This window comes from Pteropus vampyrus, unplaced genomic scaffold (genome assembly GCF_000151845.1).
Source record: "Pteropus vampyrus isolate Shadow unplaced genomic scaffold, Pvam_2.0 Scaffold35, whole genome shotgun sequence".
In the NCBI taxonomy this organism is placed as follows: Eukaryota; Metazoa; Chordata; class Mammalia; order Chiroptera; family Pteropodidae; genus Pteropus; species Pteropus vampyrus.
In genome coordinates, this window is record NW_011888816.1 from 5,943,224 (window position 1) to 5,955,094 (window position 11,871).

At 38.5% G+C, this 11,871-nt stretch overlaps 1 pseudogene; it reads left to right on the top strand.

The window, feature by feature from the left end:
• Nucleotides 1–381: 381 nt before the first annotated feature.
• On the top strand, nt 382–500 carry LOC111738108 (annotated as a pseudogene).
• The last annotated feature ends 11,371 nt before the right edge of the window (nt 501–11,871 follow it).

Sequence of the window (11,871 nt, forward strand, 5' to 3'; positions counted from 1 at the left end):
TGCCATCTGTTTATCCTCTTCAGTGAAATGTCTGTTCATCTTTTTTGCCCATTTACTTAATAGGGTTGTTTGCTAAATTAGCTATATCTTTAAATGAATATCTTTATTTAAACTTTAAAAAAATCAGTCTGGTGACTTAAGAAGTCACTAAGGAGGATTTTCAAATCCTTCTAGGCAAAATGTATATAACATTTGAACATGTGCTGAGTGGAAGGGTTCTCATATTCCTTCTGTAACTTACAGTGTGGTACTAATACTGTATAATAGCAAAAACATTTCAGCTACCTTTACTTAGAATGTTAAGTAGACTGTACAAATATATATATTTTGTACATAGCTATCATAATGTTTCTAATTTTTTTATTTAAAATAAACTGATTTCTCTATGGCCATGCCACCCTGAACAAGCCCAATCCTGTCTGATCTAGGAAGCTAAGCAGGGTCAGGCTGGGTTAGTACTTGAATAGGAGACCACCTAGGAAGATCAGGTGCTGTAGGCATAAAAAAATTTTAAAAATAAGAGATTGTAAGTTGACAAGGTCCTTGAATTTCTGTGAGATCAACCAAGGGTTGCCTCACCTAAAAAATAATAATAAAAATAAAATAAATAAAATAAGCTGATTTGTGTAAATGTTTCAGAGTGATTTTGTGGAAAATTAATACAAAATTTTCCTATCTGTGCAAGACAATAAATATAGATTCTAATTTACATGCATCAGTAAATTGATAATCTTATTTCTCTAGTGTTCTTTATGAATTTTATAGTTTTATTAAATAATCATTGAGAACCTAATAAACCATTGTTAAGATCTGTAGATAAAATCTAAGATGCATAACAATAGAAATATTTTTCATGTGTCTGTGAATTTTTCCTTTACCTTTTTATCTACTTTAACTTTTGAATGTGTTTTTAATTGTACCTAGAAATTCTTATTTAATACTATTTTCTGTTTTGGTTTCTGTACCTCAGGGTCACAGAGAAATAAGCATATGTTAACTACAGTTGTGACTCAAGATAAATTTGGGCTTAATGTAGTTAGAGAAGAAAGGTTTTATGTCACCCTGTCTCTTTAGAGCCTGTTTCTGCCCCTTAGTCTCTATTCTACATTCTTGCACAAAAGAAATTACTAAAGGAGGATTCTTTGTGGTAGGGAAAAGATGGTATAATTTGTTGTGAAAATATACTGTATTTTTAAATTTTTAGAAAGATTTAGAATGACTGGAGGAAAGATAATTTCAAATACTAACATGATAGAATTAGCCTAGGAGCTGTTAAAAATCTCTTCTGAAAATTATTTAGAATTATTTGGGAAACTACAATGAAACAGTGAATGATTGAGCTATACATAATATGTATTAAAGCCATTTTAATTTAGTGTTTCTCTGTTCATTGCTTTGGGTTCTCACGCATATATAGTGACATCTGTATGATGGAGGAATCAGTCAGACCATCGGGATTTCATTCTCTGACTGTAGAGGAGCCCATTATTACCTCTAACCTCATAGTAGGAAACGTGAAGGATGATAAACATTGAGTTATTAGAAAAAAGGAAGAGGTTTGCTTTTGATTTTAGTTCAAAGTAACATTAGTCTAATGAGAAAGACAAGGAAGGGGGGGCATTATGGAGACACATGGAGCTGATTTCCTGAAATTTGTCTATTTTATAGCAATATTTTTAAAGAATCTGGCCATGTAAAAGAAATTATAGGAAAAAAGAAATGAGGATGATATGGAGTAATAGTGAATTTTTTGTTATTTAGAAGAAGAACCTATTATTTAGAAACAGAACCTATTAAGAGGTGGAGATCGTAAGGCAAATACATTAAATTTGCTAAATTCCTCTTCTCCCTCCCCTATCACTTGAGCAAGAATATTAGCTACTAGATCCCAGGGAATTCTCTTATCATCTAACCATCCCACAGGGGCCCTCGTCTCATCTCTTACAAGAAGGCCTGTCTTTGTCCTTATCCCAGCTTCATCATCAAACACTGTCAAGAACTGAGAAAAATCTGAAATTGTACTCTACTTACAAATCAATAGGTTAGCCTCTCACAGTGGCAGAAGATATGAGACTCCTCAGTCAGAGATTAAGAACTTTAGTACTCTTGGCACAGCAAACATCAGGATCTTCATATTTGTATTGGTTCCCCTTGCCACTCAACTATTGTGTGGATTAGTCCAGGTTGATGCTGTACACACGGTGGGTCTGCGGTACAGCTGAGGAATCTCAAGCTTAAGAAACCTGAGTCTTTTGTAATGGACTGCAAGTAAACCTGCCCAGTGCTTGCTCCCAAGGAAAGTATTTTTATTATGTTGAACAGTAAACAAAACTGCCCTCTACTCTGGAGGGAGACGTTATCTCTATTCTACAACAAAAACCTCGGTGCCTCTACTTACAAGATAAGCAGAAACGAGAGAGCCACGTAGAATTGTCTCCCAACAAGAATTCATTATCTTGAATGTAGTAATGGTTTTATGGGTAGACACATGTGTCAAAACTCATCAATATATTCACTTTAAATATGCATAGTTTATGTCAGTTTCACCTCAATACAACAAAAAGAAAAAAGTCTTGTTACTCAAGTAAGTTATTGGGACCAGTAGCCTCAGCTTCACCAGAGTGCTTTTCAGAAAAGCAGAATTTCAGGCCTCATTCCAGATCTACGGAATCAGAATCTATGTTTCAATAGGATCCCTCAGTCTTTATTTTTTTAAATTTTTTATTCTGAAATAATTTTAGACTTACAGAAAAGTTGTGAAAATAGTACACGGAAGTCCCCCTTCATCCAGCCTCCCCTAAATAACATTTTACATCACTATAATACAATTACTGAAAACAGGAAATCCACATTTATGCAGTAGTAGTATCTAATCTACAGACCTCATTTGAATTTTGTTAGTTTTACAACTCACATCCTTTTTCTGGTCCAGGAGTCAATCCAGGGTCCCACAATGCATTTAATTTTCATGTCTCCTTAGTCTTCTGCAACCTGTGACAGACAGTTCTTCGGTCTTTCTTTTATGACCTTGACCTTTTTAAAGAATATTGGCAGTTATTTTATAGAATGTCCCTCAGTTTGGGTTGGTCTGATACCTTCTTGTGATTAGATTAAGGTTCTAAATTTTTGTTGGAAAACTGCAGAAGTGATGTGAACTTCTCAATGCAGCTCATCAGGAAGGCACATCACCACGTGTTCTTACTGATGATGGTAACCTTGAATACTCAATTAAGGTGGTGTCTGCCAGGTTTTTCCATCGTATGGTTACTCTTTTCTACTTTGTAGTTAATAATCTTATGAGGAGATACTTTTAAACCATATAAATATCTTGTTTCCTATCTTTCACTCAGTAGTTTTAGCATCCATAGATGTGATTCCTGCTTACAACAATCACTCCTGTACTACTTGCCTAATCATGGTGATTTCCTATTTTCATTATTTCTTTACAATTATTCTTTGGGATTTTACTGTAAGGAAAAGCTGTCTCGCATTCTCCGTTTATTATTCAATTATTTATATCAGAGTTGGTCACCTTTTGCCCTACTTCACACCCTCTTGGCCCACCGTTTTTTATTCCAGTTGTAGGAATCAGTGGCCCAGGTGTAATCTGACAGCATCTCACCTTCCCATAGTTCCTGTTTTCTGAGCTAGAATTTCTCTGCCTCCCAGCATAGAATACTCATTTGAATCCACTCTGTAATTTTCACCCATGGTCAAACCTAGAAGCGCTAGAGTTGATCCCAGTGGGGATGGGAGCCAGTGTATAAATACAACTTCTTCCATTTCTTAAGTGGAGAGTTCTGAGCTCTGCTCTTTATAGTTCCTTGGAGAGTCTCCTGCATCATGAAGCCTCAATGGCCTCCAGCAGTGATCATCTCAGTAATATATCCTTGGATTAACTTTTCTTCCTTCATGCTGCACTCTACCTCACCCCTGCTACTGTTGTTTGGAATCATTTTCCAAAATGAACCACCTGCATATAAGAATTTGTCTCCGAGTGGGAAAGGAAAACAAAGATCTGTTGTGTATTACCAGTTGTTAAATATTTTGACTCCCACCCCTGTACATAACTAAGACCCTATGGAAACTTTCACATGTACAAAGAAGAGGTGTACAAGAATATTCAAAACAAAAGACTAAAAAATAAAGGTAGAAAACCCAAATGCCTATCAATAAGAGAATGGGTTATACAGATTTTGTTATTCTTATATCAGTGAAAATTAATTAACTACATCAAGACAGATGACCCTCAAACAAAATGTTGAGAAAAAATATAATTTGCAGATGAGTAATAAAGTTTGAATCCAAATATCTGTAGTTCAAAAACATGCAAAAGTAAGCAACATCTTGCTTGGTGTTGATTCTACTTTGCCCTATTAATGTTATTAAACTGCACATAATAGGATTGTTTCTGGAAGACAAGGCCTTGATTTAACACATTTTTTTTTCTTAAGTGTTATTTCTTTTGTCAGTCACTGGATGGATTAGGTGTGAAAACAAGATACTTTTTTTTTTTAAAAAAAAAAAGTCATATCTGCAGCTGTCCAGACAATTACAGATGGTTTCATGTGATAAAAAGGTGTCACTAAGGTCCTTGTTACTCAAAGCGTGGTGTTTGATGAAGCAGTACCAGCTGGGAGCTTGTTGGAAGTGCAGACTACACCCTACCTCAGACCTACTGATTCAGAGTCTAAATTTTAATAAGCCCTCCAAATGTGCTGTGTCCATTAAAGTTTTAGAGGCACTGGCCCATAAGTCCTATGAACTCCATCTGCAGAGAGCAGCATCCAGCACCAGGAGAGGCACAAACATGGAAATTCCTTAGGTTTAACTGTAACAAATCTGTCTCTTTTATGGCCCTCTCTTTGTTGGTCGTCATATTTACAAGTAGAGACTATTTATTTGTTCTTCTCTCTTCTTTCCAACTGTGCTGGGTGGTGGCAATCTAATCCATCCAATAAAAACTTATCAAACTTCTCTTAAGCACTGATAGTGAACAGGATGACAAGGCTCTGGACCTCAAGGAGCTTACAGTCTAACAGAACAAAGATACCAAATGAGTAATTATAAGCTTGATGAATGTTCGAAAGACAAATAGAATTTAATGGGAAAAGAGCTGGAGATGGAGAGTCAGAGGAAACTTTTCTGGAGAAAGTGTCGTTTAAGCTTATGAGAAAGCACATGTAGGTGAGGTGTGGGTGAACTGTGGGATTGTTATAAGCACAAGGAACACCCATGAACAGAGCTCTTTGGGTACTTATGTTCACATTTCCAATGCTTTACACTGTTCTTGGCATATAATAAGTGTTTGCTGAATCAATAAGTGTTCTGTCATGTTTCAGACATCTACTCTCTGGCACTGGAGACGGTGGAAGCTTTATTTTTCTTTTTGAAGGAAACAAGATCCCTTAATGGGGAAATAAGAAGGAAGAGAGAAAGCTGACTATTGTGCAAATTGCTAAATTGGAACTGTGAGTGGGAATGAAAAATTGATTTACATGAATTTTCCTCCCTGAAGCAACTTGACAATTTATTCTGTCCTGGAGAATTTTCAGTTTTTGGCTTCAAAACCAAGCTGTTCCTTATTCTGAATTTCTTGGCCTGCTGTGAAAATAGCATTTAGTGTCTTTTACAGCATATCCTGATTAGGTCATGGAAATTCACAGCTAGATCAAACTGGAAAACAGCTAGATCAAACACAGCTAGATCAAAATGGAAAATTTAGAACTTCCATTGCCCATTTTATTTTATGATGTTGGAAGGTGTTATGAAACATTGACTTTTAAATAATTTTTTTAAAGTAATAATTATCAAATGGTTATAATCGCCATCATTTATTGAACACTTACTGTATGCATTACATAGCAAAATACTCATTAACTCTACAAGAGTGTAAGTTGAGTCATATGAAAATTGCCAAATATTAATAATTTCATGTTTCGGCTTAATATTATCTTCAGACACTCACCTTAGAACTTATAAAGAAGTTAGAGAATCCCTGATAGCCATTGTGTTACTCCAAAATTTAGTTTTTTCTTTTTAGATAAAGAGATCCTGAGAGAGTTATAGCTCCTTAATAACACCTCTTACCCACCTCAACCCCCTGCCCCTGACCTCTATTTGCCCATGCGCTATATTTGTCTACTTCTATTATGGTTGTTTACACATTGTGCTGCGGTGGTTTACAATCTGTCTCCCCTGCTAGACTGAATTTCTTGAGGGTAGAGGTTTTGTCTGTCTTGCTCATTTTTGTATCTTTGTGCTTAAAGTGTTTGAAAAGTATTTGTTACATTGAAACCTTAACATTTCTGTGTAAATTAAATAAATCTTACTGATTTATTACTGGACAATGTAAGGTCATCACTCCATTGGGATTTTGCATTTTAGAATCAGTCCCAAGTACTGCATTTGGCATTCTTAAACTCCTAGGACATTTTCTATGAACGATGACGCAGGAAGTGTCTCTCCACCCTACCCCAGTGAAAGGTCCAAAGGTGCTCTCATCTCCCTACCTCCTTTGGGTATACATTTAAATGACACCTTTCCTACACCTTCACTGAGCACCCTACTTAACACAAGCCATGCCTCCAACATCTCTGCTTTTCCCCCTCATAGCACATATCAGCATGTAACATAGTTTACATTTTGCTTATTTCTTTTGCATATTAGTTTCCACTCCACTAGAATGTAAGCTCACATATGATTTTTCACGTAGGCACAGGATTAATAGACAAATGTTTTAATATTTAAATGGACAGGTATTTTGGGGTATGGGCTGCCATTTTCTCTTCAACTTCCATGTGACATGTTGACCTGGCCTGGTTTGGATCTTATTTGCTTAGGTATTGAAGAACGCACAATCTCAGTAGTCTCTAATCCATTGTCTGAATAATTACAGGGGGCCCCACACTTGGCTCCACACGTGGCCCCACAGTCACTCGTCCCCATTCCCCTTCTCGCTGATTCCTGGGGGCGACTCATCAATGGCCTGGGACCGAGATGTAACCGCCTGAGTGCCCCTCTTTCTAAGAGATGTAGTTTTCCTGCTTTCGGCCTGGGAGATGAGAGCAGATGGAAAAGTTAAGATTCCCACTGAAGCCCAGGGGAGTGGAGGGGGCGAAGGGCGTGTCCATAAATTTTAGGCCTTAGGCCTGCAAGTCCGCCCTGGAGGCGGCTGGGGAGCGAGATGGAGGGGTAACTGCAGAGGACCCACTGGGATTCTCTGCTGGGCAGCCCTGGGCTGGGGCAGAACGCTAGAGTTCCTGCCCCCTCACCTCAGGGTCCCCTCCTCTCTTTGGGAAGCCTGGGGGCGGGGTTTGTTTACTCCTTGCACGCACCGCGGGCCCGGCCAATCCGCGGGGAGCGGCGCCTTACGTCACTCATCCCGCGGGCCAACCGGCGCTCATCGTGCTGCTCCGCCGCCAAAGCTCGCGCGGGGGAAGCGGGGCAGTGGCTGGGCCGGGTGAGGGCGGACGGAGCCGCCAGCGATCCTGCTTGCGGCTGCCGCCGCTGCTCCGCACGCGGGGCGCGCCCTGACTCTTCTTTGGGCAGGCTCGAGGGCGCGCGCACGGTCGGCGTCCCGGGGCCTCGAACTCCAGGGTCTGGGCTGGGCAGGCCGCGGATCTCCCACTCCTGCCCCGAGGGTGAGCGGGTCGGGACCCGGCCGCCGCCACGCACCGGCGCCCCAGGCTTGGAAGAACAGCCCTGCGTGGCCGCCTCGTCCTCTGCAGCCGCGCGGCGGTAAGATCTGGGGCGCTGGCGCGGGCCAGTGTGCCGAGGGCCTCTAGACCTGGCCCGGCGTGCTCCTGGGCAGATTTCCCTCCCAGCGCCTCGGGGCCTCCGTGTCACCCCGAGTCCTATATGTTTATTCCCACGCGTTCTCCCAGGCCTTGCCGAGTAACCCGTGAGTGTCTGGAGGAGAGTGGGAAACCGGAGGGCGCCTCCCACCTCACGCCCACCCCACTGCAAATTGGGGGGGTGGGCAGCGTCCCTGAGTCACGCCTCGTGGAGGAGAGGAAGGGTTGCTTTCTGTGTTCTCTGTTTCTTCGGGGGAGAAGAGTGGCTTTTAAGTCTGGTTTTCTGACTTTCCTCCTTTCATGACCACACGCTCCATCTGTCTCTACCAGATGTTTTTCAGAGTTCTAAAGCTTTGTGCGCTTGGAAGAACCTTATATCCCCCATAAAGGAACTTTTCTCTAAAGTAGAGGATTACTTTTTGGGCCCAGACTACTTCGAGAAATTCCAAAGAGCCAAGGTCCCTTTGCACAGAAAATACAAAGGTTTTTGTAGGATCTCGCAGAGAGATCAGCTAAGTGCATGAGCACTCAGCCTCTGGTACCAGCTTGTTACCTTGAATTGTCAGGTCTCAGTTTCTTCATCTGTATAATAGTACTGTCTGCCTATTCTGGGTGTTGCGAGAAGTAAATGGACTAATCTGTGGAACGCATTTAGAACAAAGCTCACGATTTATTAAGTGTCCTGCATGAGTTAGACATTTTTATTATTGATGACCATGAATGCTGGTTCAGAAAAGTTCCTTCTACTGTTTATCTTTTAATATTGAAAGAGTTAACAGTCTCATTCCTTTCCGTATTCACTGCTGAAGCTCCCTTTGAGCCTTTGAATACTTTGCTCTTCCTCATTCTATCTCAGAGGGCTCAGACCCTGTCCCACTTACTTGCTCTCTTTTTAGTAAGTCAGTAGTTCATTATCTTCCTTACCCTTTCTCCCCCAAACCTTAGTTTCGTATTTTTTCGTTTGACTTCTACAGCCAATTTTTTCTGGGCCACTTTCCTTTTCTCTTAATGGCTTGAAATCGTCTTCACCTAATAAATAGTTATTCATCTGTCCTCCATACAGTGTAATCATGACCTTTGTTCAAAATTAAATAGAAAATAATTTAGCTGATCTGATCGTGCATGTTGCCTTTCCATTTCATCGGTTAGCCTGTAATTTAGCTGAAGCTTTATCACTATCCTATTACTATAATAAATCTTTAATTGCAGTGTCCATTCTCAAGTAGCACCAAGGAGAAAAATCAAATGCCTAGAGCCTGGATTCTGTCATAATGTGTATTGGCTCTCAGTGCATTTGCTATTAGAACATCTTGTGCCTGGAACTAGAGTCTAGTCTAATAGCAGACATGGTGTCTGTAGCACCGTTCTGGCAGGACAGTTGCAGTTCCGGCAATGTGGCGCTTGTACTGTTAATAAAGGCTCAAGACTTATCAAACCCTTAACTTTTGAATTCTCCTTATTTCTAGTTGTTTAAGAGAGAAAATAGATTTTTCAAGTATGTAATACTTTAATTATCATTTTGTGATCATGTAACTTTCCCCCCAACTCTTGTTGTCCACTGGCACCCTCAGATTTTTCCTTTGCAGCCCAGATTCTTAACTGAGTTATGTCCTCTCAATACAACTTGAAATTGGTTGTACAGATGTGTTTATACTTAATGTGGAAAGCATTTGCGGATGAAAATTATGCACTAAAACATACCCTAAACGATTCAAAGATTGCTTTTTGTAGTTAGGAATTGAAATGTGAATATACATTTTTTTTTTTTAACATGATAGACTGGCTTCGTTTTCTTGCTGTTCATGTATGTTTTATACATAATACATGAGTTAATTTATATTTACATAGCATTTCACCTTTTAAAGCCCTTTTAGATATATGAAAGTTTTTAGGTCATGGTGAAGAGACAGACTAAGCCAAAATTAATTCATGGCAAGTGAATTAGAATGGAAGTATTCTGACTTCTAGTCCATTTGGTCTGTCAGCCTTAACAGTTAACGAGGAACAAAGGATGGAAACAGAGTTTAAGATGAAGTTTTAAAAGTAGAGGGGGGACTTTCTAATTTGGCCTTTAAATATTAGGTATTGAGTAATATATTAGCATTTTATTTTTTATCTTTAAACTTAGGCATATTTCTTTTAAATGTTAAATTATAAGCCTTTCTACCTATGAATTTATAGTCTGTTTATAGTGTCACTTGACAAACTTAGCTTTTTTTTTGACTGTCGGCATATTTAAACTCTTTTTGTAATATGTATCATAGTGTATCTCAAAAGAACTGAGAGTTTTTTTAGATCATAGAATTTTAAATTGTAATGAATTGTATTTTATTTATTTGTTTGTTTGTTTGTTTTAGGCAAGGTAACCCTTTGTTGACCTCAGAGATTGCAAGGACCTTGTGTCATCTTACAATCTCTTATTTTTTTATTTTCTACGCCTACAGCACCTGGTTTTCCTAAGTGGTCTCCCATCCAAGTAATAACCAGGCCCGACCCTGCTTAGCTTCTGTAATGAATTTTAAAGGTTATTAAATGTATTCACCTCTTCATTCTTGGCCTTTTCATTTTAATCTAGGATACATGACTCTAGGGGTGGAGCATGAGTAGATTTAAAAGTAGACTTTCGAACTGTTGGAAATTTATGCAAAATTTCATGCATTTGTATATTTTTTCTGGAGAGACGATTTATAGTTTCATAATTTCTATGGGGAAGATATTTGGACAACTAATTTTTATAAATTATTTCTTTACTGAATTAGAAGTTATACAGGTTCTAGTACTGACTTTTCTATATGTGGGTTTTCAGATAATCGAAGATACTTAAATTCCACTGATTCATTTTTTTCTCTAGACATAATATTCTCAGTCTTTAATTTCTTCTAATGATTTTGTTTTGATTTGTGGATTTGCTTCAGTTTATCCATATTCTTTTTCAAAGTGTGATACTCAAAATTAGATATTAACCAGTAGAGGAGACCATAAGTTATCTCTCTGCTTTTAAAGCATATACTTTAAGATTAAGAGCAGACCTGCTTCTTTGACAACCGTATCTCACTCTTAATGCATAATAATGTCCTAGTTAAGAAGACGAACTCTGGGGCTAGCCTGCTTGGTTTTAAATCCTGGTTCTACAATCTATTAGCTGGGTGACCTTAAGTAAATTATGTAAACATTTTGGGCCTCAGTTTTCTCCTCTGTAATATGGGGCTTATAATAGCACCTATCTCATGGGGTTGTTATAAAGAATAAATGAACACATACATGTAAAGCATTTAGAATGGTCCCTGGTATTTAAGTGCTATATACATTACCTGTTATTATTGATTTTGTAATCAGCTAAAATTCTTGAGTCATTTTGTCCATGCTCTCCAATTCTTTAATAGAATATTTTTTGGTAGGACTTTACATTTATCTGTATTAAATTTATCTTGTCAGATTGGTTCCTGTCTGTTGACTTTGTAGATGTAAGAATGTCCAAACCTCTAGAGAATTTTTATAAAAATTTATTTGAGTCAAACAGAGGATATGCCTAGAAGCAAGATCTCAAGAGACAGAAAAATGTTTCCCAGAATGACAGTTTTCAGCTTCTTTTATGCATTTGGAATTAAGGAGGGAAGGAAGGAAGATTACGTGAAGATGGGAAGAAAGCAAAGTGGAGATTGGGTTACAGGATAATTAACAAGATTATGTGCTCTCTTGAGGGTGGTTTCACTTGAGGGGTTTGAAAAGAGGCATTTCAAAGGTGTGTTAACCTAGATGCACAGAAACAATGGGCAGGGCTCATTTAAGGCAAAGATAAACCTTTTGCTAAAGAAGTTATATGCCTAGGAAGTGACTACTCACCATGACCTGCCCATTTGGGAATTTGTGGTCAGATCACCTTATGAAGTTACTTTCTGTAGAACACCTTTTACATCCACAACTTAAAAACAAAATCCTGATTTGGTCATCCAATAAATAGGCATATTTATTTGTCCATAGATTTGATAAACTAAGTTTGATAAGGCTGACATTTCCTTCATGTAAATCTTATTAAAATGTTGAGTAGATAGGACTAAGAACAGAGCTCTTGCCT